This window comes from Micropterus salmoides, unplaced genomic scaffold (assembly GCF_014851395.1).
Source record: "Micropterus salmoides isolate LMB-PRFRI ecotype aquatic unplaced genomic scaffold, ASM1485139v1 Ms_hic_scaffold_5, whole genome shotgun sequence".
Lineage (NCBI taxonomy): Eukaryota > Metazoa > Chordata > Actinopteri > Centrarchiformes > Centrarchidae > Micropterus > Micropterus salmoides.
In genome coordinates, this window is record NW_024044237.1 from 11776106 (window position 1) to 11799853 (window position 23748).

Sequence of the window (23748 nt, forward strand, 5' to 3'; positions counted from 1 at the left end):
AAAAAAATGGCACTCATAGACCTCATGGTGGCGCTATAACAACCAACTGTTTGTTTTTGCAATAACTACTTTGTGCAAACCTCTTTAGAGATAAAATCCAACTTCTTTCAGTATTTCAGTTTCTGGTTTAATCTGCATCTTTGTTTCATTGGTCTTCTGCTCAAAAAATGTCAAATTATGCAACTTTTCTCTAAAACCTACTTTTGTGAACTCATCCCAGTGAACTCATTTTTTCAGCACATCCACTGATATGTGACAGACGTTTGCCTCACTGCAACCTATGCTCAACTCAGAAGTCGGTCACTCTATATTTTTCCAGAATATGCTAATTCAATTAACATCTACAGTATATCGCCACTAGTCTTTTTTCAAATGCTACCAAAATCAACAAAATCTTTCTCTAGATGGCCGACATCAAGGGTTTCAAACGGTTTTTAGATCTGTCAAACGGTGAGTCTGCAGTGATATTCAGTATCTCGCCATAACTTACAGTACAGTATTCACAACATTTTCTTTTTTACTCAGTGTTGGATCAAATGCAATCAAAATAATTGACAACACACCCAAAACCAGCAGAATGATGGGTGAGTTTTTTCAGAATTTTCTCACCAACATCTTGACAGTTGTAAGCGTTTTAAGTTTAAACTGACAAAAATATCCGGGTCTGGCACATGTGATGTCACTACCTCAACTTGTGAGGAAGTGTGTAGAAAGAGCCTCTCTCCAGTAGCTCAGTCAGTAAGTCAGCTACTCTGCAGAAGTTCCAGCATTCAAATCCCCAGGTGACTGAGTCAGACTTGCTGACAATGGGGGTGTTCAGATCATACTGAGTATAAGGTCTCCGTTTTATTTGGATCCCGTGACACTTTCTTCTTATTTTTCTCTGCTACAAAGTGTTTGTGCCGCTTAAACTTTAAAACTTGGAAACACAAAATGTCGCAGGTGGGTTGAACATATCACCCAGTAGTCAGGTACATATAATGACTGTCTGTATAATGTCTCAAGGTTATACTGTAAAATTCAAGTTTGCATTTCTGTCCAAATTCTTTCACCACTTTAATCTCTCAAGTCGTCTGCACCTGTTCTTCTCTGAAAATTTAAAATGTTGCATTTTTCACAACTTGCTTGGATCCCAATCATTGCTGCTTGCGGCTACATTTTTAAAAAGCATTAATCCATTAAAAGAGTTGATATAAAAAGTTTCTGTCGGCAAACAGTGCCAAACTAGTATCACCACCGACAGAACATCTTACGCAAACATTTGTTCATCAAAAACAGCATTGTGTTTTGTAATTCATTTGATACATATTATCGAAGCCAAAACAACCTAGTAGCCAAAATCTTTTTATTTTAGAGTTTTAAAGAAACACCAAATTAAATTAAGATTATTATTAAAATTAAGAGCATCACAGCATATTAGAATCCACAATCTTTAGGCATAATAACATTCAGAACAGTCGGTGCAACATTGCTAACCCTCACATCACTCCACTATAGTGCATATAAAATTACATTTAACTTCACAGGAAAGCATTAACCACAGCACATAAGAGACCCAAAGAGCCATTATGCACAAATGACCAACACTGACCAACACTGATGGATATATATAGATACTGTAAAGCCTATCAATATAATTAGCCGAGCAATTACCACATTACACAAATGCAACATGACTTATAGTGGCATTGCATTCTAGTCCTTTTATATCATTAAAACCAAAACATGATGTGTTTTCCTGTTTTTCAAAATAGCTGGATATGTATCCCCTATTAAAATCCATTAAAGCTGCATTATAAATGGTCATATTGTCTCAGCTTTGCAAGGTACATAGAAATAAGACACTACCGAACACCTAATGGACACAGGTCTGAAAGGAAGATCTCTAATTTTTAAGCAGTGTTTTAGGGTGCCTATAAAGTTACAAAGGCTCTCAATTACAGTTCCTAGTCGTATAGCTCCTGACACCAAATCAGTAAGTGATTTACGCCTGCAACACCAGGTGACTGCAATGAATATGCTTGTAGAATGGAAAACCAGTAAAAGTGTAATCCCCAAGGACCAGGACTGAGAACAGCTGCTCTGTCAGACCCCGTTTGTTCTGTCAGACTTTAGGTGGTGGCTGGTTTATTGCTGCCTGTAGGTGCCAGGACAGCTCTTAGCTGAGGATAATCTCATTTTCTGGGTTGGTGAGTTTCCAAGATCGTTTAAAAGTTACTTGTTTTTGAAATTACCCAGCCTCCTCCTGGAGTGGGAGATTATAATACAACCTATTTCTCACAATTGTAGCTTATTTGGGCTGTAGGCAGAAAGAATTTTGACTCCACACATCAATAACTCAGCTAGAAAATGACTGTCTGTTGTCCAGAACTTTCTTTATGTGTTTTGAGGAAAGACTTCCTGATGGTAATGGAAAGAAAAACTCCAGCCCCCAAACAGGAGCTTTCAGTGATTATTTCACCCCAGTGACTGAGGCACAAAAGACCTGATACACCAACAAGGGCCCATTGAAGCTTCTGATCCAGGTTGCCATGCAGGGCAACAGGGTTATCAGCCAGATTAATGTTTTTACCTGGGGTTCTTTCTCAAATGCCTGAGTCACAAAGTATCTCCATTCCATCTAAAGCACGTCTCCAATTGGAAAACAAGGCCTGATCACACTGGGGAGTTCTGTAAGGATAGCTTGTCATTGTTTTGGGAAGGATATTTAATATTAATAGTATTATAGTAAATGTCTTTAGTTTTTGTTTCAGAGGGTCTACTAAGCCTAGTATTTTGTGGCGAGATGAAACTCCAACCCCTCCTCCCCCGAAACAGAAGCTAACCCCAGTCCAGGAAGCTGACACACATTTGGCAACGTATTGGATAAATTCAGCAATTATGCTGACATGTTTTTTTTTCTGAACTGCAACGATAAAGCATTTTGAATTCACTACTGCTCTTATTCGCTCCTCTGACTGACTGGTGTTGTACTAGCTGTGGTTGTTGTCTGCCATGCCAAAATGAGGGACAAATCATGATTTCTCAGAAACTGAAACTGATATAATACAGATGGTATGCCGGTAAGGTGGCAACACAGAGGCATGAGAAATGGAGGTCCAAATAATCGCGCTGTCAAGAGGCGATGCAGAGTTCTGCAATGCGACTATATAGTGTGCAGCATGGATTCTGCTCAGCTGCTTTGATGCACTTCTGTCACTCTAGATTTGATGTCTATGCAAAAGACACTTTGAAATCCTAATTGAGCAGCCAGTGTCCAGACCAAGGCACATCTGTAAAATTCAGATTGGAATCGCATTTCAAACCACCTCCAGATGTTGCTTGGATCCAATGTGCAAAAATCACATTTCATGTCATTCAATCTGGATACAGTCTGGATATGCCAAAAAATGGATTTGGGCTGGCAGTCCGAACAAGGCATTTTAGCTTCAATTAGGCTATAAGATACTGAGAATCAAGATTAGACCACTGGTGATTTTATAGTGACAACATTTTCTTTTTTTCTCTTTACAATTTCAGTAGATGTTGATGTTGGTAAATCATGCATAACCTCTTGTAACAATTGGTACTAACATTTAATAAAGAAATGGTCTACAATACATGGTTCTTGACTGACAGCTGTGATAACCACTAAGTAACTCATAAACATAAATGAAAGATGGAATGAGAAAGGTTGGCCTTTTGAACAAACATGACGTTTACAAACTGACTTTACACTGTGTGATTTACTGTGACAAAGTGTAGCTTAGTTTTAGCAGTGACGGTGGTGAAACATGTTTTCTGTAGCTGTACAAAGTTGCTGACACCTTCCAGTACTGCTTGCAAACCCTTACTGGACTGGACTGAAAACTGTATATATGGGCTTCTGATTAACATGTGTTGAGACTACTGAGCCTGTCTATTGGAAACCTGACTCGCATGCTGGTGATACAGGATACAGCTAGAGAGCAGAGCTAATGTTGAGATGCCCCATAAAGGTTTATGTGTATTGTGCTGAGCCAGTACTACTAAGCCTGTCTACTGGAAACTCAGATCAACGTCTGTAATGGTGATAATGGATAAAGCAGATCCAGCTTGTAGCAGGATTTCCCATTTTATTTAATGATTCGAGATACATGGGGGATCCTTGAATTCCCAGCATTACCAAGGGTCAACAAAATAAAAGACCCGTGATCGAGAACTTCAAGGGTTTGCGGAGAAACTATATGAATGCCAAAGGCAATTTCCCAAACAACCATTAAGCATGGCATATTAAGGTAATGGGTTATCCCCACTGCTGTTTTCAGAAAGTCAGACCCTCTTAAACCACAGATGTGAAGACAACTGCATTTCTTTCTATGCGGCTAACTGGGGGGGCAGATGGTATTGAAGAAATGGAAGACAATTAGTGGTGGAAGAGTCAAACTATCAGAGGACCACATAGAACAGCTGTAAGCATGTGGGGTTTCCACAGTATTATCAGGAGCCATGATAACTCAAGAGAGATATTAATGTCCATGTATTTTGACAGGTTATCCAGCTCAATCTGAAACTGCTAAAGCCTTCAATATAAAAAAAATTCTGTTTATATTACATTTTGCAGTGAGCTTGGCGGACACGTTCCACACATACGCAGTAGATCGGTTGGTGCCTGGCAGCGCTAGTCGGCCTGTCCACGACAGGTCCACGTGGTCACAAGAAACGGGAGGCACACGGATATCTGCACAGACCCTAGGCGTACCCCCTCTGATGACGATTTTTTCGTCACGCGGACCCTAGTGGACCTTTGTGTACTCGCGGACACAGAAAGTATAATCCTTGACTAAGAGAGGTCATAGAAGCTGCTGAGATCACGAAACTCATGATGAATTGAGGACTAATGTCAAGCATACTAAAACCATTAGTTTAACAAAAGAGAACAGCTGGAAAAAAGGGGCCCAGGGCAATGAGAGTGTGTCAACCATGGTCCTCAATGAAACAAAAGTACAACTGCAAAATATCTGTGAAGAGTAAGCTGTTCACAGCAGCAGATGCATGCGTCAATGAAGAGTAAGTAAGCAGTGCGATTGGAAGATGGTTCCTACGCAAAATGTACCACTGTCAGGCAAAAGAGGTGACAACATCAGATAATACAACCAGTGGCTGGAAAAGGCTGAATGACAAATAACACTGGGGTAAACTGTAAGATCTGCAGAGCAATGAAGATGTCTCCCAGACAGTTTGGGAAAAAGTTTGGCAGGATGCCATATGCAGGTAGGAAAGGCATACACTGAGCTGCAAAGCCAAGATATAAACTCTGCCCTTTCAAGTACAAAAGAAGGACACCAGAAAGGATACTTCCAACTATGCTGCATGATTCCATGATCAAGGCCATAGACAACAAAAGGGGCATTGTTGTAATGCACTGGGAACAGGAAGCAGCAGTGGTGATAATCTGGACTACTGAGGGCTATGACACCCAAAGCTCAGTGAGTGGCTCCAACCAGTTCAAAAAACACCATCCGCGATCTCTGTCTACAAAAGTGCAGCTATAGGAGCTGTTATAGTCAAATTTCCATTACACCCACATCAAAGCCTAGTTGTTATCGCACCCACTTAAGCTATATTTTTTCCTTTTCTCAGTTCATTAACACTGGTTGCGGTGTGAGTATGTGTGAGACCTTTCATAAGCAGAGGTATGTAGGTGAGCTAAAAAGTTGACAAAAAAAGTTGGTAGGGCTTCTTTATCAAAATATTTTCTCTAAATTGCTCACACACATTCCATCAAATAGAAAAGCCAGTCAATTTTCTTTCCTGCATCTTCACCTACCCGGCAGAGCACACCACTTTTCGCTTTCGCGTGGCATTTTGGCGATTTGTCAGCGGAGCCCATCTCCCCTTTGTCATGTGTTTTCAGTTCGTCTTTCAATCACAACTAAGGATTTAAGCACAGAACGGACACATACGGAAACAGGAAACAAAACAAACAAAGAAAAAGAAACAGTGCATGCATATACACAAAACAAATACAACACTAGCAGATTGGACTACAAGTGGTGATTTTCCACCAGGGGTGGCAGTTAACAGTTGGATCAGTCAAACAAAACACAGTGAAAGCAACAAAAACAACCTCAAATGACATTTCGATGGAATATAAAAGAGATATTTGCCAAATGTGTGAGTGAGTGTGTGTATGCACATACGTATGTGTTAAAATAATACAACACAAACAGAGGAGAGTCAGATCCATTACAGACACAAATAATACTCATAGATATAAGAAAAACGATCTGTGCGGTGATCAGAAGACTCTTCGAGAGTGTTAGAGAGTCTTCTAATCAACACATAGACCCTGACTGGCTCATTGCAATTCACAGCTGAGACCCAGTATTGACATAACAACAAGTTTTGAGCAACCTTCCATGCTTATTCACACATTCTGCTTGCAAGTATTTAAGAGAAGGTGTGCGTTTCTGTGTAATAATGTGGCCATATATTAAGCACTTTAAGCATATGTACAGAAATACATTCTGGTTGCCATGTATTTTTGAAGCTGATTCTTCACAACCACTGAAAATTAAAATGGTTGTGTTTTCTCCAAATGCTCCCCGTTGGTTTCATGGCGAAGAAGAGAAATGTTCGGCAGACCCCCTCCTGTTTTAGCTACAGCCCCTTCACTCTATGCACTCTTTTCTAGCATTTCCAGGGAAATCACAGAACACAGACAGCTGTCTGACTCTCACTCATGTATGGTATGTGTGAGTGTTTTTGTGTTCTGGTGTGTGCGTGTACAATTTTGTGACAATGTTTGACGCTGTCTCCTGCACTGCGTGTGAGTGTGTGTGTTTGTGAGGAAGAGTATGTGTGTCTGTCAGCATGGAACAAACAAAGTTCTATGAAGTTCAGCTCAACAAAGACTCTCTCTCAACAAACCTGTTTGACACCACTTTCAAGTTCTGCCTGTCGCTTTGCCATACTTCTACTGTTGCAAAAAATACAGCAGAATCAAGAAAGTAGGAAGCAATGGCTTTATGAACGCAATATAATAAAGCATGGTGTCTTTCTTGTTAGAGAAAAAACAGGTTGTAAAATAATGTAATAGATCATTTGTCAGCACAGTCTTAGCAAATTGTGCATTTACACAGACAACTGTAATACAAACTCTAAATATGCCTACTGTAACACCAGCACAATTAACATTTCTTTAAAAACAATTCTGTTCATGTTTATGACAGATTACAATTGGTTACTATGGTTGCGTCTGTCTCAAGATCACTTTCACTCAGGATCTAGATAGTTTCCACTTGTGTGTCATAGCAAGCCCGCTCACCCAGTGTGATTGTGCTACACAGTATATTTGTTTCTCAATACATCAGTACGTCCTGCTGCATAGTCCACAACCTGACATGTGGAAATCAAAATTTTAGAATTCTTGCTTTGGATTCATTATTGGTTCCTATTGGTTCACCTGCGTGTCAAAATAAAGACCGCAAATCATACAGTATAACGAGACTCATAGCAACTTCACAAATCTAAAGGTGTTGCACCACAATCATCCCAAAAAATGTATCAATAACCTGCCAAATTAGCCTTGATGGCTGCATTCAAACAACTGTCTGTCAAACAGTCATTAATGGACATTTGCCATTCTAAACCTTCCCTCTCTGTGCTTTGGCAAAAACAATGACCACCTGGATTCATTTTGCACAAAAGTGGCTGCAGTACCTGGGAAAATCATCTTTTGAGTAAATGGCCTGCAGCTGCCACCATTTTCCCTTTCCAATAACCTGTAGTAAGTCAAAGACAAAAAACACACTGACAGCACAGTTTATCCCTTTTTTGAAGAGCATTTTAACTTAGTTATTGGGATGAGTTCCTCTTTCACAAGAAACATCTTGTGACTTTCACCATGCCTTCAGACAGTTTATACAATGAGGCAATGACTGTTGCTTACAACACACAGTCCTGGGCTACATCGCATCAATTCCAAATCTCTTCACAACTATAATGGTAAACTAACTATTAAAACACTTTCAACACAGCTGAAAGAAGAGAACTGCAGGAGATGTTAGCAAAAGAACCTGCAGTGCATATCGGGTAGCCCAACAAATGTTCTGCGCTACTAAGTCCCTACTGAGCACTCGTGAAAATTTCAGGGTAAGAACAACCAGGATGGAACAAAAAAATGGTGTCCCTGAGTAAGACACAAGGGGTATGCAAACTCTGACATAGATAGAAACTACTACTTTGGATAAAAGCGTCAGCTGGATGACTAATTATTATTTTGTAACATGCACATGACCCCCAACGTCCAGCTTGCATCCAGGTAATGGCTACAGTAAAGTGAGTATTTTTACCCAATCAGAAGCAGTTGCTGGGCAGAAGAGAATCAGGGCCTTTTCATGTGTGTATTTTTTGCTGAGTTGTGGCAAAGGGAAGAGAGGAAGACAATAAACAGAATCAAGTGGAAAATGGGAAAACAAGTCAGGAAAGGAGCAAAAACAAATAGCACCTATATTCGAAGTGTCACATTGTCTCTGACTCACTATTACTACAAAATGGTAACCTGAAATTTACTGACTGAACAACCATTTCATTCCATCTCATTGACCATCATTTATTCTGACTTTGCCTTCCTTCTGTCACTAGTGACTGAAGGAAACTGCTCTGACATCATTTTGAGCTGACACCTCTTTTAAGATAAAATCAGCAACAGAAAAACAAGATAGATTCAGTAGCTGTTCCTAACATTTCACTGCTCATTCAGTGCTATTTTGTTCTATGTGCAACACATCCTCTGCCTGGGCTGCCAGGAGTAATATCTTGTCTAGCTTTTCCATCATCTCCTTGTCCATAATATGTAGAGGGATAGGTTTCCAACTCCCTGATAAAGTACCGCTCCAGGGATGAAGAGCATATCAGAGGTAAGTCCAGGAAGCTGGAGTTTGTGGCAAAGTAGCCTGCAGACTTCATGACCACTGAAATGCCGTATCAGGCCTACAAGGATGGCTCCATGATTCTACCCAACAGCATCTTGTCACCCTTATAGTCTGAGAGGTGGAGGGGCAGAGGAGAACGGGTGCAGACAGCCATTGCCTCACTCCGACTCACTGCCTTCATGCAGCTGAGCTATTGCTGCCGTCTCATAGTGGACAGGTCTTGGCAGTCAGGAAAGCCCAGCAGGTCCTGAATGCTGGCAGCAAGACAGTAAGCAATGAGAAATGTGAAGCAACCAAGCCTGGATAGAAAAAGTCAGAATCTTTACTGTAGTTTACTAGTTCTTATTGTGTGTTGCTGAATAAAAGTTGACAGGGTTGGTACAATCAAACTGTCTGTGGACATACAGTACATTCAATAAGTGGTCAAGTCTCTGGAGCTGTATTACAGTGTAAAGGCTGAGGGTCCTCATTACAGAAATGTCCTAAAAAGCCATACCAGATGAACAAGTCAACGTTCCCATCCTAACCTGGGTCAAGATAGGATGCAATAAGATAAGATATGATTCCTAAAATTCCTGCGACCCTGTATGCAGGATAAGTGGTTGACGATGGATGGATGGATGGATGGATGGATGATTCCTAAAATTGAGAAAGTGTTGTCTTACAACCTCTAAAAGTGTTTTTACCCCCCTAAAAGCTGTTTATGCCTGTTGCAAAAAGAGGTTATGCCTGGCCACACTTGAAAGTAAGGGAGAAGGTCTGCCATCATACAGAGAGAAAAGATGCAATAAACAAATGGGGATAATGGTGCACATGTGGACAGTTTCTCCTCAAAGGCATTCAAGGAGTTGCACTTAGTTTTACACACAAATAGTGATGGAAGTAGTTCTGTGAAGCCTTAATAAGACAGCTTGAGAGAGTAGTTGAAATCCTGTGTGCTTACTCACTGCACACCTGGCCAATTTGTGCATGAAGTGGGCATGTTTGTCAAATTTGTCAGTTTTGGAAATTGACAGAAATTATAATTTGCTGGAAATGGGTTTCAAATGCTTTTTGACCATCTGACAAGCACTTTGTTTGGAGCATACTGAGGGCTAAAAAAGCCTGTAAAAAAAAAGAAAATCGAATGTAGGCATTATTTTCCTCCTTACTGCTAATATGTTGTGTTTTCTGACAAAAGTGTAGTCCACGTCTGTTGTCCCAGGTCTTTACATTCTTCCAAACACAATTATTCCTCTTTATTTTCACCTCTGCATCAGTGTGTGAAAGTTCTAACCTGCATGTGTTCTAATATTTTATATGGACGGTTAGCCTTTAGCCTCGATACTGATATCCAGGCCTACAGTCAGTTTTATTGTTTACATTTGTATGTTACAATGTTTTCATCTGCTTTAGATCTCACAGGCAATTGCTGATACACTTGCAGTTTATGTAAGAAAAGAGAGTTAGATAAAAGAGAGAGAAATACAGGCAGAAAGAGAAAGTATGTATAAGACAAAGAGAATGAGATCAAGAGATAGAGGGAGAGAGAGAGGTGTAATGGCAATGCTGTCTCTCTCAGCTCTGGGGCCGGGTCATGTCAGTCTGATCTCATTATCCAGCACTTAGTCCTAGAACAAACAGCCAGTGGCCTCCTTCCTTCCCTCCATCGCTCCATCTCTTTCTCCCTCCATCCCTTCCTAACGACTAGCACTGCTCATGTCCTAACAACTCGCTTGGCTCACTTACTGTCTAATGACTGCCACTCCTTATAGCCTGTGCTTCAAATCCCATTTATCTCCACTATCGGAGGCTCACATTCAGACCATTGTGTTTCTAATGCCCTGGGAGCGCAGAGAGAGAGAGAGAGAGTGAGGGTGGGAAGGTTGGGTGAATAAGTGGGAGGGCTGGAGTAGGAAGTTATCGGCATAGGAAAGAACTTCCTTCTGACATAAGTCACAGTGGTAATGCAGCTTTCAGGTGTTTCCATCAATCTCAACCTCAAAATAGTCATGTGCTCGTTTCCTCCCTTTCCTTTCTCACTTCATTTTATGCCAGTTCTCATGTGGCAGGACTTTGATGCCATCCACTTTCATCCTCTTCTTTCCCTCTGTCCCCCTTCCCTCTCTGTCTTTGTCCTGAGTGTTAATGTGTTAGATGGAGGTCTTTCACCCGGCAAGCACCATTACAGTAATTTCCTCTGTAATATGAATGACGGCAATCCATTATTTATCTCAGACTTGCTCATTACTCCCCAGCCCATTGCATACCCTCCCAGACAAGGCTCTCACAGCCACTCCAGACATTACTTTATTAAGAGGGCGAGGCTGCAGTGGGCTGACATGAACAATGCTGTAATCAGGTGTGGTGCATGCAATGGTTAAGATCATCATCAGAGAAGAGAGCAGGCTGTAGCCTTCCTGTTGGCAAGGAAAGGTCAGGATAAAGCAGTTCAACTATACAGAGAATGTCCTAACATTTTCTGTAACTTCATGGAGCATTTATCTTGAGCATTTTCTGCAGTTATTGTTCTTTTTGTGACTTGAGAATCATCCTCAAAAGACTTCAGACTTGACTCGGACTCGAGATGTGGGACTCACAATGTTTACTTTTAGCAAACGTGTGATGAGCTTGCTGTTATTCCCCTCACTGCGTTATCTATAACCTACCTACATAACACGTACTACGTATCAGCTGCACACGGCCACACCTGAGTGAGGACAACAAAACACCGGCAGCTGCTGTGTCGTTCATCATAAACTTTGGCTTTAAAAATTCATACAATAACACCCAACCAAAATAAGTGCTGAATGCAAACCTGAGGTTAGTAAACATGATGAGCTCAGCACTGGCCATTTAATGCTAGCTTGCTTCTTGCTTTACGACTCCATTATCAAAATATGAATGAGCAATTGTTTACTTGCCAAACTTGTGGTAGTCGATTAACGTAATCATTTACGTCCCGCTAGCTGCCATCAGGTTATTTATTAACGTTGGCTGCAAAAAAATCTACAGGTTTATTGTTGATCATGTAACTTTACAGTTTTCTTTAGTTATAATGTTACACTGGTTTGAGAGTCTGGAGGATGTGTTGACTACAGTAGTTTATAAGCTGTGATTAGTTGTAGACGCATTGTACATTAGGCTACATGGTTGTGCTCTGTAAGTGAAAAACAGGTTACAGGTTTAATGTTGATCATGTAACATTAAAGTTTTATTTACTTAATGTCACACTGGTTTGAGAGCCTGGGGTATGTGTTGACTTACAGTAGCTAATAAGCTGTCATTAATTGCATTGTACATTACATGGTTGTGCTCTGTAAGTTAAAACAGGTTACCCTTATAGCTATGCAGGGTTCTAAGCAGCATAGTTTGAACGCAGCAGATGATACATCATTCATTATAATCACAAGTGACTTGAGACTTGACTTGGACTTTAGCTCAAAGACTTGTGAGCATCTCTGTCTTTGGGCCTACATGGAACCCTCCTTGCAAGCTTTTGTAGCCTTCCCTGCAGAGATTTAGACTCGAGTTGCACTTAAGTCACACACACAGTCAGACTTGACTTTAGACTCGTCATCAAAAGACTACAGACTTGAGATGGTCTCGAGATGCGGGACTTGTGGACAATGTTTATTTTTAGGAAACGTGTGATGCGCTTGCTGTTCCCCTCCCTGCATTACCTATAACCTGCCCACGAAACACATACTACGTATCAGCTGCACACGTGAGAGAGGACAACAAAAACCGACAGCTTCTGTGCCATTCATCATAAACTTTGACTTAATACAACAAGACCCAACCAGTAGAAGCGCTGAATGCAAAATAGGTTAGTAACCTGATAGGTGAGTAAATGTTTAGCTCAGCATTGGCCATCTAACATTACCTTGCTTCTTGCTTTAGCTACGACCTACGGGATGTTAAGTCCGACTGTCTTTCCCTAGATGTTATGGAAAGATGAATTAGCGTTTGTTTGCTTGCCAAAGTAGTAGATTAACATAATCATTTACGTCCCGCTGGATGCCATCAGGTTAATTTTTATCGTTGACTGCAAACAGGTTACAGGTTCATTGTTGATCATGTAAAGTCACAGTTTATGTATCAATGTAACGTTACACTGGTTTGAGAGTGTGGGGGGTGTGTTCACTCAAAGTAGTTTATATGCTGCGTTTAGTTGTAGACACATTGCACTTTACATTTTGCTCTGTATGGAACGCAGCAGGTAATACAACACTCATTATAACCACTAGAGGCTTGACTTGGACTCTAGCTCAGAGACTTGTGAGCATCTCTGTTTCACTGTTCAGACTCTCACTTATCCGTTTGGGCCCACTCCACCTCACCTGCAATTATTCCCTGGCCACTATTAGGTACACCTTCCTAGCACCGGGTTGGACCCCCTTTTGCCTTTAGAACTGCCTTAATTCTTCATGGCATACTTTCAACAAGGTGTTGGAAACATTCTTCAGAGACTTTGGTCCATTCACTCAGAGAAATCGAAGTACAGGAATGGACCTAAAAAGGTACAAATGCTTTGTCGCGCCAGCTGTACCCTAGTAGGGTACAAGGACTGTACCTTTTAAGTTGGTACATTTTTGTACCTTCTTGTCTGTACCTCTAAAAGAATATTTCTGCAGCCCTAGTGACAAAAATGTACCATTACAATTATTTATTTAGCTGACACTTTTATCCAAAGCGACTTACAATTGCTATATATATCTGGGGCTGCATGCCTCTGGAGCAACTAGGGGAAAGTGTCTTGCTCAGGGACACATTGGTGGATGTGTCACAGTGGGGATTGAACACGGGTCTCTCACGCCAACGGCATGTGTCTTATCCACTGGGCCATTGCCAGCCCTTAATGCCCTGGGGGCGGGGGATCACTGATTTTCTGCATCATTTGCCTGTACCTTAAGCTCGTTAAAGGTACAGTTATGTACCCTTTGCTGTCTGCAATGATTCTTTACCTTTAAAAATAAACAAAGGTCCACGGTTAACACCTTAAGGACCATTTCCGTACCTTACAGGGTACTTTTTTGACAAATGTACCTTTAGGTAACAGAAATGATACCCCTATTTCTCTGTGTGTATTGACATGACAGCATCCCGCATTTGCTGCAGATTGTCGGCTGCACATCCCAAAGGTGCTCTATTGTATGCGATCTGGTGACTGTGGAGGCCTTTGGAGTACAGTGAACTCATTGTCATGTTCAAGAAACCAGTTTGAGATGATTTTAGCGACATGGCGCATTATCCTGCTGGAAGTAGCCAGTAGGATGGACATGGTCAGCAACATTACTCAGGTAGGCTGTCACGTTTAAACGATGCTCAATTGATACTAATGGGCCCAAAGTGTGCCAAGACAATATCCCCCACACCATTACACCACTGCACCACCACCACCAGCCTGAACCGTTGATAACTTGATGGATCCATGTTTCATGTAGTTTACGCCAAATCCCCCCCCCCAGCAAAAATTACATTTGTCCTTTACTACTTTGACCAAACAAGGATATAATGATTCCATAAGAAATATTCATTTTGACTTGAATGCATCTTTAAATTTTCATCTGTACTGTAGCTGTGATATGCTACTTTCCAAGTTAGTTTTCCCCTCTGTAAACAAGAAGGCCAGCTGACTCATAATATAGAAAATAAGCATGAGAATAAGGAAAATGCAGCATCAGTATTATACTTAAGAGGATCTTCAGAACATATATAAATGAACTTCAAATCAGGATAGTGTAGAGGCAGTTTCATTAATCTCAGACTTCACCTGAGGTCTGTGGAACAGTGCTTAATAAAGCCTCACACATACAGAATGTTCTTTGCTATAACTGGTCATGATTGTAGGATATTAATGTCTTCTGAAACTAATGAATCTATAGCACACACATGACCCCTTTTGGCACTGAGCTGCATTACAATGATAACTCCCCATGAAGCAGACTGTGTTCTCCACCTCCTTTCACTTATTTCCACCCTGATACCATGCACATATTATCCCCCGTATCTCTCCCCTCCCTCTCTGTCTCCTGTTCTCTCATTCTCACAAGGCTGCATTCACACCTCCTCCTCCATCTCAAACCTCCCCTTTTTTCCCCGCTGCCTGTGACATCAAGTGCAGTAGGAGCCGAGAGGGATTCAGCGAGTAAGGCTCCGTCTCTGCTGTCAGACAGGCCTCAGTCACAGTCTCTACCCCTGTCTGGTGCGGAGGTATATACACATGGCAAATTAATCCCTATGCCCTGTCTGCCGCACATAGTGCTCATGTCAAAAGTAGTACGCTGTGTAGAGACTTGGGTGACATTTTCGAAAGGCACACTGTGGGAAGCCATTACATTCAGAAACAACATATAGCGGAGAAGCAATGGAGAGCGGCAGGTCCGGCGAAAGATTTAGAGAAAAAGGAGCAGGAAAGAGGATTGAACAGCCAGGCTAATGAAGGGTCAATGAAAGGACACAAATAAAGCAGCTAATGAGACAGATACATCAACTTGCTGTGACCTTTTCCTCTATATCTAATCATGCATTCCTTATTATAGTCTTTTATTCACTGTTTACAATTAATAATAGTCACTACTGTCTCTTAGGCCCCCATGCAGTGCAACACAGATTATAGCCTCAAATCAAGACCATTTGTTTTACGAACTCACATTTTTTTCACTTACTCTCTTATCTATTGATTGCATTCATCCCTTTTTCAACAGTCATCGTGCACATGAACAAGGATCAGTTTTGTTTGTGCTTAAGAAATACATGTCTTTTTTAAATCTGGTGTAACCCATTTAAGAGGTAAAGAAATGTGCTGAAGGTGAGGCTGGTGACTCATTCAGGTCAGACAAATGTAAATTTAAAAAAAGTTTTTTTGGAAGTACCTGACCTAAGGGTTAACGCAGGTCCAGCATCAAATCTCACAGCAGCTCAGTAGTCAATACTGGCCAGGGAGCAGGGCTACAAGCCAGTACTTCTTGCTGTTGCCATGCTGGTGAGATCAGGAAAAGCAAATGCCCTTTTCATTTGCCAGGTGGCAGAAAACACTTTATTTTACATACACATCTGACAAATGCCTCCGCTATTTGAGTGAACCTCTAAATGTGTCTTTGAAAGGCGGTTTAACATTACCTTTCAAGCAAAGCACACAAACACGAAAGATTATCGTTTTGACTATGTGTTTCTGCAAAGGACGAGTTGAATCCACAGCCTTTCTCCTTGCTGATGTGTGAAGCCTCCACCAGATGCACCACCACAGCTGGATCTCTGCTATCAGGTGCTTCAAATTGACCGTACTTTATTTAATTGCTTGGTTACTTTGTTATCTTCATCCAAATGTAGTTTCTGAAATCATTTTACAAGCTAACTAAATCAAGCTGCCATATGCCTTGGTGTGTTTTCGCCAGCCTAGAATGAATAGAGCTCTTAAACAACAACTGCTGCTCTCCCCCTTGAGAACCAGAGCCGAGGCTGGGAACATGCTGCTGTTTTTACAGCATAATGCTTTCCCATCAAAGATGGAGGAGCTCAACCAAATGACTCATGGCATTTTTATACAGAAGCACAATTATTTGTGTTTATCTCAGTGGCAGAGAAGACAAAAATATGGTATGATGCGATATGCATAGAAAGAACATGTTTCTTTCAAGGTTCTCAAAGAAAACAAGTCCCTGGAGAACCATCTGAAAGGTCCATACTGGAGAATGAAATTAAATGCTGGATTGTTTGATCTTTGAAACAAGGTCTGTTCTTTCTGAAGAGATGTCTCAGCACCAATCACTGACTGCACTGCTCTGAATCCCAGACAAGCAAAAGCTCAAAAGTAGGCACTGGTATTTTATGACTGAAAAAATAATTTATTTAGTAACATTAGACCTGTCTCATTCAATCCTGTGATTATGATGTACTGCGTTTGAGAGAGAGAATGTGTGGTGCTTTATCAAACCGTTGCTTGCCGTACTAAGAGGTTGCTGTAGGGCAAGGCTATTTGGTACAGATGTTTTCAAAGCAAAAATATTAAGGCATCTTTATTTGGCGTCTATATTTTTTATTTACTTTCTCCCTTACATCTCACCTGGGAATTACTCTTACAAGACAACCCTGCCAACAAAAGAAATGCTGTCTGTGTATCCTATGAAGCTGAAGAAATAGCAAATCCTATTAATGCTTCCGAATGTGTTGGGTGAGATCTGCGGAGGGCTGGATACAATGCTGACATATCCGAGTGTATTTATGTCACAGGCGCTGCTCTGTTTTGTTTTGTGTGGAAAGTGCAGATCCGTGTAGGTTGAGAAAACAACAGCACTTGGTTTAGGGGAAGGGAGGAAAGTGGCAGGACTACAGGGATCAGAGATCAAACCAATCGCCCGCAGTGAGAGGAGAAAGAAGAGGAGGTGGAGGAGAGTCTGATAGAGAAAGTTTCAGGAAAGTGCTCTAGCCTACGGGACTCTCAGGTGTGAGGGAGGAACGGATGACTGTCTATTCTCCAATCTCATTCCTGTCGAGATCCCTCTCTCCATCCATGCTATTTAGGTTGTGCATGAGGCGTGTGTGTGTGTGTGTGTGTGTGTGATGGTATCTTCCAGCTTGCCTGGAGACATGGCACTGTGTTTCATAGCTAGATCAGCAGTAACAACCACTTCCACTACCAGAGCTGTCACATGCCGACGCTAACAAAGCTACAGCTCCCACTGCTAACACAGGTCACATTTAACAAGGATAACAGCATGGATTGTACCCATACTGTGGTAAATGCTTGTTTCACATCAAAACTCTATATCTAAGTTCACATACTGTGTGCACACTAATCACACACGCACACACTTTTTAAAAGCAATGTCACAACATGTTTAATATTTAGGGAACAAAGCATTAAAACAAAGAAAAACAAAGAAACAGAAGTTATTAAATAAATTAGGTGTGGATAAAAATCAATAGCAATGATAGCGGAAAGACAATATATTTAATTTGTATTGATTTTACCCTAAGAGTAAAATAATGATAGTTGCACTCAGTTGGTTTCCACCCGCCAACCCCCCCCCCCCCCCCCAGGCAAATCCTTAACCGGTTGAAAATTAAATGGGGAATTGACAGCCATTATGTGGAAAGAAGTGGACTAAGCCAGCTTAAGGTCTCTCTGAAAATCTTCATTATTTTGTAAAGAAACAATTAGCCATGCAGTTAGTTAAAAGGAAAGGTGGGAAGCAATAGAAAACTCCTTTATACTTTGATGAATTTCAAACAACTAAACACAAATACTGCTGCACACTTAATAGACCCAGTACTTTTATTCTTTCCTTGCCATTATTTGCAATGTAAGCAGCATAAAAAAGACACAATAAAATGGAAAGGAAGATAGAATACAAGGAGAACCGAGAGATATAAAGGACACAGGTAGATACATAGTGTATATAGATAGATAGACAGAGAGATAGAGAGAAAGAGAAGAACATGCGGGCTCGTCCCGAGGGAGGTGCTGGCCTTAATTATGCCAGTGTGGCTCATCAGTCTCCAGGCTGGCCTATAGCCTCCACGTCCTTCCTCCTCGTGGACTGGAAATTATACATTGCAGCAGTGTTTGTCCATAGAATTAGTCTGAGAGATTAACAGCTAAACACCCACAGATCACCCCAGGAGCCCACAGGGACTCTGCTGCCTAGGGAGCCCTGCCCAGACAAAGAGAAAGATAGATGTAGGGAGAAAAAGTAAGAGAATGAAAAAGGAGGTAATGGGCTTTCAGTTTCTCGTTCTCAAAGGCGCAGAGAGAGCTTTACCTGCTTGGTTATTTCTGTCTGAAAATCTCGAAGCCCCAGAGGCAGCAAGGAGGCTAAAGTTTTGGAAATAAAGAGAAAGAGAAAAATAAAGAAATGTGAGACAAGAAGACAGTGAGTATAATGGGGATAGATGGGGTAATGTAAAAGCTTGCAGAGAAGGGAGGAAACCAGAAGCAAGCAAGTCATGCAGGGACTTTGCTAATTGGAACAACAGCAGCAGTACTCTATTCCTGAGTGACTAATTCAACATCAGCAAGTATTGTTAGTGACATCCTGTACTCAGCGTAGTGCTTTCCAACTACAAATGTTAAGAATGGAGACAAAAACCCAGGAGAGGAAGCATTTTATTACTTTATAATGGCTCAATAAAATGTGCACTCAACGGAAAAGCAAAATGTAGATTTTAAAAATGAAAAAGTGAAAAAAAACTACATGTATGAATTTTAAGAGGCAAATCCAGTCCACCAGTATTCAGACATGTGTTTTGTATTGTTTTTTAATTGCACAGCTTGAATTTGAAAATGAAAAACTCCAAAGCATCAATCAAGACTGCTTGATTGTGTATTTAAAAGAAAAAGGAAGAAATTGACTTTGCATATGCAACAGCATCTAAGGTGCTTTAACAGAACTTTGTAGGTGTATTTGACTGTAAAAGCTAAAAAAAAAACACAAGTAAAGTCAGTGTCTTCAGGTTTTGTTCCTTAGTAAAATTAAAGAGCTTTTTAGGGCTTATATCAGGTTGTAGAAAACAGAGAAACAAATGTATTGTTGACATGCAATGTTTTTTGCTATTGTTTTAATTGCAAAGCAAGTTCAGCTGCAATTTCCAATATGACAAAGTAAATACAATGATTTATTATAATGCGTATTAGTATAGTCAAGTGCAGTGCAAAAACCTAAGTCAGCGGTGCAATAAGCATGTATTAATGGGAAATGTGACTAAATCATGAATCGTTGGCTGCAAAATGTAAGGATGCAGGTTTGCAAATACATTCTACATGAAGGTGAGGTATAACAAGGAATGAATCTGTGCAAAATGAGGAAAAAAAATCTTACCAATAAGTTATTTGTGAAACATAATAATGAATGTCACAAGTTGTCATAAATGTTGAACACCACAAAGACACTAAAATGCACTGTCACTTGATCAAACGGCCCTTACGCATGTGTCAGCTTTCATATCACTCGTAGACAATATCGCTGAAAGGGAGCACTTACAACATGTAGCGTCTTCTTGGCTTGAAAAGAGTGTGTTGTGCAGCTGTTGTGCAGACTCCAGAGTGACCGTAGAATAAATTAAATGCTGTTTAATGTTTATTCTCATTCTATGGTTTAACCACTCCAGTGAGCTCCGAGCATAAACACCAAGTTCCCTCAGATCTATTCATTGCCTTCCTGTTTTGATCACGGCACTATGACAGACAAACACAAAGTGATTGCAATGAGAGACGATGTTATTCTGAGGATGGGCTTCTCTCTCCACTTAACTCCTGTGACAAATATATTATATGGCATTATCTCTGGGTACAGGGCCAACTACCTGATCTCTTGACAAAGGCCAGCTTTTCAGGAGACAATGGTGTCGGGCAGGAGGAGCTCTGTTGTAATTAAGTATTAATGAAGGTGGCGAGGAGGGGGATGCCTGATGTCTGATCTGTTAGCAGTGGCGGGCCCTCTGTGGTGCAGGCAGCTAGTGTCTCTGTGTTTTAGAGGATTTGGTTATCTATTATGTATGAAGGATTAGTCTCCTTCTGCTCCTTCTACCGGTGGGATATCAGCTCCTCGATAGCCTTGACGGCCAGGCTCCACACTTGTTTGCAGATTTAGAGCCCAAACTGCTACACACCCCTGCCCTCAGAGTCCCGTTTAACCTTGAAGACAGAGAGCCAGAAGTCCTGCTAACGATCTAATCCTGGTGGGAAACACCACTCGTGGTCTCTGATACATAACTGGTGGCTCAGGTGGTCTGGGACAGCACAGGGTTAAGCAGTTAATGCCAAAATGGAAGACACACACACACAGGTACTGTACAACACACAAACATACTGTATTTTCACAGACACACAACCGCCACACACAGTGGTTTCTGCATATATATATATACAATAGGGCCGCAGGGTTCAGCTGCTCACCGACAGCTTAGAATTGGCTTGTTTCATATGCATATAAATATTAATAAAAGATCCTCGAAGGGCCACAGTCCGGCTATGCTCCTGTAATCTCTTACAATTGAAAGCCAAGGCTCATGAGATGAGAAGGGGAGCAGGCAGAGAAAAAGGGAGAGGGGGAGAGAGACAGGAAAAGAGAAAGAAACAGGGAGTATGAAAGGCCTTTGTGATTTATCATTCTGAAAATGTCTGATGTGGAGAAGGTCTGTAATCCATCAAGATCTCTTTTCTTATTAAATTCTTCAGGATACACTTTCCACTCCCTAAATGTGGCTCACTGTCCCTTTTGATTTGATGCATAAATTGATAAAAGACCAAGAATTAAGTGAAACACCCATGCCTTGGGAGATAAAGTAAGGTTTATGAAATTACACTCATGCTACATGTACACTAAGGAACTAACGCCATGCCTCTGATGATATACAGTACAGATGAGTAAAAACCATATGGCCGTCTTACTTGGCTGACTTGAGACAGCTTTTTTCTTTTTTTCAAACTTCTCACTCTTCAAGTTAAAACACTGAATATTACATGGTTTATGAGCTTTTGATATGTATTTCCCATGTGTGCAAATCTAGGAAACTAAAGACAAAATGGTGCATTTTCATTAAAAACATTATTCATAGAGCACTTTCTGAAGAAGACTTGATCAAGACACAATGCACAAAATGGTGTGTACTCTTCATTCTATTTGAAATTATGTGTTAGCTGCAATCTCAATATGAGTTTGTCCTGGATCTGTGCTCTTCAGTTGAGCTCTGTGATGGCTTAATACAAATAGGTTGACTTGTTTGAATTCTGTTTGAAATTTCCTAATAGAAATGAGTCAATTATGTGATAAAAAATACGTTAACATCCTTCCAACACTGTAGCCATTGCCAATAAAATAATTATAAGTAGACTTTTGTGCAGCAGTTAGTTGAAAGCCCTCTTGTGTGGGATTTAAAAATATCTGATTTTGGCGACTCCTAGTGGAGGGATCAAAAAAGATTCCGTGACAGACACACTAACAGATCAGAGCTTCTTTGCCCTTGTCACACTAGTCCAGTGATTCTACTGTAGTGACAAGGACATGATCCCTCACCGGCTTCCCACCACCACCGAAAGATGGTGAAAAAATGCAATTATAGGTTGTGAGGTCAGATTTTCCACCCTTTTTCTGATGCTTTTATTATCACTACCAACGTGCCTGACATACATTATCATTGTGAAACCCCACTCAAATCATCCAATATGGTGTTTTAGAATGAAAAATGAAAAACAGCAGATCAATTGCATATTGAAGCGTGGCAATAGCTGGTTTTTGTTTACCAGTGTTTTGAATTCATATTGAGAAACATGTTAGGTTAGGTGTCAAGGTTTTGGGATTGAGTTCTGTTATTTCCTGTTTTATTTTGAAAGTATTCCTTCCTGTCTATGTGTGTCTGGTTGATTGTCTGGTCTGCCCTAATGTGTTCCACCTGTGTTTAATCATCCTGCTTCCTTGTGTGTCCTATGTCTTTGTGTTTTTCCTTGTCTTTTCTCAGTTTTTCGTGGTCTCTTGTTGAGCTTCCCTGCCTGTCTCCTGTGCCTATGATTTTGGATTTTGGATTTTCTGCTTTTTGTTTTGACTGGATTTTTGCATGTACCCTTTTAGATTTGTTTTCTTATGTGGACTAGTTTTGTCCTGAGCTTGTCTGACTTCAGCATAAGCCTTTTGTATTTTTGATTGCACTCATTAAAATCTTTGAATTGTATCTTCTTGGTCTACTATCCTGCGTTTGGGTCCATATCCTTTTTTTCCTGTGTCTGCACTCGGCCATTGTCACACTAGGTAAGGTGAACATGCTTTTATTAATGGAACAGATGATTATAATAGTATTTTCCTATTGTGTCATGACATTTTCACTTTCAAATAAGTGGTCTCAATAGTTATTTATCACTACCATTATCACTTGTAGAAACCTATTTGTGGTAAAATACTATTTAAGCTATCATTATGGAGAAAGAGAAATATAAAGACACAAACTCAGAATAAAGGAGACAAAGAAGGCACTAGCCACTACCAGTGACTTTCTAATGAGGCAGTAGTTGCCATGGTGACAAGGCTTTATGAGGCTCTACCAAAGACAAGGCCTTGCCCTGTACCAGTATTGTGTGTGTGTGTGTCCTTAGTATACAAGTCTCACTAGTACTGCCTCACTATGTCCTCAGGCAGGCTCGGAGGCTGAGTCAGAGTGAAGAAACCCGACTGTGATAACATGTTACCAGCAGCCCTGAGCCCAGAACTGTGCCCTTTCTCCATGCACAGTGCTGCCACCTTCCCTGGCTATCTTGCTGTGCCCCCCCAGAGATGACACTCCATGGGGGGCTACATGTCCAATTACAGGCCTAACCCTGACCTTTTGTCTGAGGCTATCCTCCCACCCTTGGCTTCCTGACTAGCTTGATTTGACCAACCAAGCAGACCACAAGCCGTAGCCTCTGTCTCTGTGTGTTGTCCCTATTTGCCACAGTACTGAGTGGAAAATCAGGCAGAGGACCTCTGCCTAATGCTTCCTGATAGCTGTTAATTCAATAAGTGAGCAACCTTGCCTTTATTTGCCCTTGTGGTGAGAGTAAATGGAGTTCTGAGTAGGGAAGAGAGAGACACAGTGCCAGAGAAGGTATTTTGGAAATAGTATTTCTTAAAGGGGTGATATGTAGGTTTTCAATGAAATCATTTTTTGATAAATCACCTTTTTACTCCCTTTTTGTCTATGGGCTGTAACCTCACTTAGAAAAAAGCCACACAAAATGATCCCAGGACAAAACAAACTCCAACACAAACTCCAGTAAGGATAAAAACCAAAGGAGAATCAAATCAATATCGGGTGAAAACACAATAAATATTAATTTAGCTGACACTTATCCAAAGCAACTTAAAATTGTATATGTATAAAGTATATGAGCAACTAG

The 23748-nt window shown here is 40.8% G+C and overlaps 1 long non-coding RNA gene across 1 annotated transcript; it reads left to right on the plus strand.

Moving 5' to 3' along the window:
- The first annotated feature begins 22300 nt into the window (after positions 1–22300).
- LOC119889189 lies at positions 22301–23540 on the plus strand. Its single transcript, XR_005442026.1, has 2 exons — positions 22301–22624; positions 23005–23540. It is a non-coding gene; the product is annotated as an uncharacterized LOC119889189 (long non-coding RNA).
- The last annotated feature ends 208 nt before the right edge of the window (positions 23541–23748 follow it).